The sequence below is a fragment of the Benincasa hispida genome, chromosome 8 (assembly GCF_027475165.1).
Source record: "Benincasa hispida cultivar pf3 chromosome 8, pf3_genome.v1.1, whole genome shotgun sequence".
Classification (NCBI taxonomy): domain Eukaryota; kingdom Viridiplantae; phylum Streptophyta; class Magnoliopsida; order Cucurbitales; family Cucurbitaceae; genus Benincasa; species Benincasa hispida.
This window is the reverse complement of record NC_143485.1, coordinates 52,841,040-52,845,098: the sequence shown is the minus strand read 5'-3', so window position 1 is coordinate 52,845,098 and position 4,059 is coordinate 52,841,040. Positions and strand designations below refer to the sequence as shown.

At 34.7% G+C, this 4,059-nt stretch overlaps 1 pseudogene; it reads left to right on the top strand.

Moving 5' to 3' along the window:
• The first annotated feature begins 496 nt into the window (after positions 1-496).
• On the top strand, positions 497-1,858 carry LOC120084106 (polygalacturonase-like; annotated as a pseudogene).
• Positions 1,859-4,059: the final 2,201 nt, after the last annotated feature.

The window sequence follows — 4,059 nt, the reverse complement described above, 5'->3', positions numbered from 1 at the left end:
GGAAAAATTGGAATAGTTTAAACTTAAATTTAAACTAACTTAGATTTAAGTTAAAAAAAATGTAATTAGTTTGAGTTTAAAAGAAAAAAATAAAAGCCTATTGGAATTGAAAAATAAATAAATAACTTAAACCTTGGAGAGAAAATTGGCCACGTTGTGCCGTGGACATCCATGCATGTTTCTTGAGAGATAAATTTAAAGAATGGATTTTGTCAAGGTGAGTGTGAGAGAACGAGTCATATATCCAATGTTTAAGGAAAAGCTAATCATAGGCACATGACCGTTTAACTTCAACCACTTGTTGATTTTTTAACCAATTTACTAAATCAATAACATTTGAAGGTGAATTTCAATCATATTAATTCTCTTTGTATATATAGAGAGTTGGATGAATCTAAGTTTAAATTAAGAATTTGCAAAAAAAAAAAAAAAAAAAAACAAAACAAAACAAAAAAAAAAACAAAAAACAAAAAACAAAAAGATAGAAAAGAGGAAAATGACATTATTACCACTGTTGTTATTGTTGGTGTCCAATGCTAAAAGTCAATCGAGTTGTGTTTCGATGTCACAACATACAGTACCAAACCTAATGCAGATATTACTATGGTAAGTATACATTATTAGTTTGATAAACCATTTTAATTTACATAAAATATTTTTATCAATTGAAATGATTTAATTTACGGGCTTTGGCAAGCGCTTGGAAGGAGGCATGTGCATCCAGTACTCCAAGTAAAGTGTTGATTCCAAAAAGAAGTTACGATTAAGTCAATCCAACCTTAAAGGCCCTTGTAAAAGTTCTATTGAGATTCAAATTGAAGGGACATTACAAGCTCTGGTTGACACAAAAGGAGATGGGTTGCTCATTTTGGAATATGTCGATCAATTGACATTGTCAGGTACTGGAGTTTTGGATGGCCAAGGAAAAACAGGTTGGGAAAAGAATGATTGCCATCTAAAGAAAATATGCACCAAACTTCCCATGGTAAATGCTTTGATTATATACTAAATTTTCATTTTTGGCTCAATATTCATTTATAATTTAAGAAAACATAATTTAAATCAACATATGACATTTTAACACGAGGAGTTGTTTTGTTTAATTTGTATAAAATATTGCAGAATTTGAAGTTCAATTTCATCACTAATTCAATAGTGAAGGACATAACTTCATTGGATAGCAAGAACTTTCATATCAATCTTTTGGGTTGCAAAAATATTACCTTTGACCACGTGACAATTATTGCACCAAGGAATAGTCCCAACACTGATGGAATTCACATGAGTAGCTTAGAAGCGATTAACATTCTCAATACCAAAATCGCAACCGGAGATGATTGTATATTTGTGGGAGATAGTAACAAACAAATAGCTATTAGTGATGTTACTTGTGGACCAGGACATGGAATTAGCATAGGAAGTTTGGGCAAATATAGCAAGGAACAAGCTGTGGAAGGAGTTACAGTGAAAAAATGCAAGTTGATTAATACTACAAACGGTGTCAGGATAACAACATGGCCAGACTCTATTGGCACATTCCCAGCCACTGACAAGCATTTTGAAGATATTGAAATGGTTCATGTCAGCAATCCTATCATCATAGACCAAGAATATTGTCCATGGAATCAGTGAAATCGAAAGGTATGTATTAAATTTGCTCCTCATTAATTTTCAACTTATTACATTAAAAACATAATATTTTAGAAAAGTGAAATATCATGTCTGATAATGTATTTTCATTATTCAGGTTCCATAAAAAATTAAGATCAGCAAAGTTAGTTTCAAGAATATTAGAGGCACGTCTGCAACTCCGATTGTAGTCAAACTTGTTTGCAGTAAAAGTATACCATGTGGATGAGTATCTTGGTTTCAAGAATATTAGAGGCACGTCCTTCTTTGTCATTAAGTATTTGATCGTCGAGTGATCAGTGTGGATAAGTATCTTGGTTCCCAACAAATATGCCCGGAATTTTTCCAACGCAAAAATCACAGCCAGGAGTTCCTTCTCTATGGTGGTATAATTTGTTTGAGCAGGGTTTAAAGTTTTACTCACATATGCGATGGGGTGCAAAATTGTTTTTCTCTTTTGCGCTAAAGCTGCCCCCATCACATACCCACTTGTGTCGTACATGATTTCAAATGCAATGTCCAGTTCGGCGCAATCAGTACAGGTGTGGTAATCAGCACATCTTTTAAAACTCTAAATGCGTTGAGGCAGTTGTTGTCAAACTCAAATTTTCTGCCAGTCTCTAGCAACGCACTCAGGCACTTATAATTTGATGAATGTAATGTGCATGCATAATGATGTGCTACAAGCTTATGTTTCCATAAACTTGTAACGCAAAATGTATTGTTGCTCATATACATTTTATGCGATACTACTTCTAGATGTATGTGTTATTAATGAAATGCTTGTAGTATACTATATGTTGTCACATGTTTCCTTGCGTTGAAACCAAGTATAATTCCACTGCAAGTTTCTCGGAGTGATCCAAGGTCGAACACAGGGATTGCTTAGTTAATGCGTTACGTTCGTGATATATGCGACCGAGGGTTTTTTAATTAATAAAATTTGTGTTTATACGAGTATTTAAAGTTACGGTAAAGTAAAATTGCGTGGTAAAGTAAAGTTACGTTAATAACATAAAAGTGCATAAAAGTAAACCTAAGCTATCATGATACAACATACAGGATATTGATACATGATACTGAGTTTGAGACTGACTGTGAAGATTATAAAAAAAGGTCGTGTTATGCGGTGGGAAGTCTTTATGTATGAAACAGAAATAGAAAGGGTAATTAATATAAACATTGCAAGTTCATTAATTGTGTTAAAGATATAACTACGGTTTCACTTTCCCTTGGCGTACACCTCTCGATGATCGACCGCGTTCCTACATCTATGTGGTGAAACAGGAATGAACGTAATGAACGCAAGGTTGCTTCCATCTCTGGAAGTACTTCTCGCTTTAGTTAATGCATTCTTCCAACCTTCTCTCGACAGGAGAAATGGCATCTTCACTTCTGCTCTCACAGGTGAAGATGCCATCTAGCATGCTTTAGCTAAACATATTTATGTCTTTAGCACAGATTAATTTACTTGTTAGATTCAGGCTAATTACCAAGAGATTAAGAAAATATCATGGAGAAAGCGATTAATGGAGGAACGAAAATAGACAGAAAGATGGAGATGAAAATGATCTTGACATTCAATACTAATATTTAGCGTCTATACATGGTGTGAATGATAGAGATTAAGAAGATGAATACAATTGATGATAAAGAGATAAAAACAAATACAGAAGAGTGCCAATGTCTTGACACAGATCTGGACGGTGGATTTGCTTGTCGACGTATGGATTGATTGAAGAGAAGAGCTTCCCGCTCAGGCTTGCTCGTCCGGTAGAAGTGACCTTGGTACAGAGCTTCGACGGCGAGGATTGAAAGGATTTTCCCTGAGACTCACCTCTCAGCCTTGTCTCTTAAATCTTCTCGGATCTTCTCCGATCAGGCTCTTCAAACCAGTCTCTCTCTCAATATACAAATATTAAAATATGCCTGTATCAAGTATATTTTGCAATAGAATTTCAGAGGCTATTTATAGGCTCGGCTTTGACTCTCTGCAGTGTGGACCCCACTTTATTGTTATTGAAATTTCGGAAATGGTGGAGTGAATATTCCTTCTGTTACATGATCAATCCCATCAGAAATACACAACGGTCAGTTGTACACGTGTTTGAACCCTCCGCAATTGCATTTCTCTTTTGCATCTTAAGCCATGAACGCATACGGTGACTTGATTTACAAAACAGACTTGAAATATTCTTTTCTACCATCGCAATGGTGTCAGTGGATGTATTGATGACAAATTATAATTCTTGCATTTCTTAGCTAATTTCCATACAATTGACGCAACTTTCCTTTCTTTTGGCCGCAATATCTAAATAAAGCAGTATAAATAATTTGTAATTCTACATGCTATCACTGGTCATTGCAAAGGAAAGCAAGAAGGTGAGTTAAGAATTTCTTAAGAATAATGCATGCTTGAGGACAAGCATG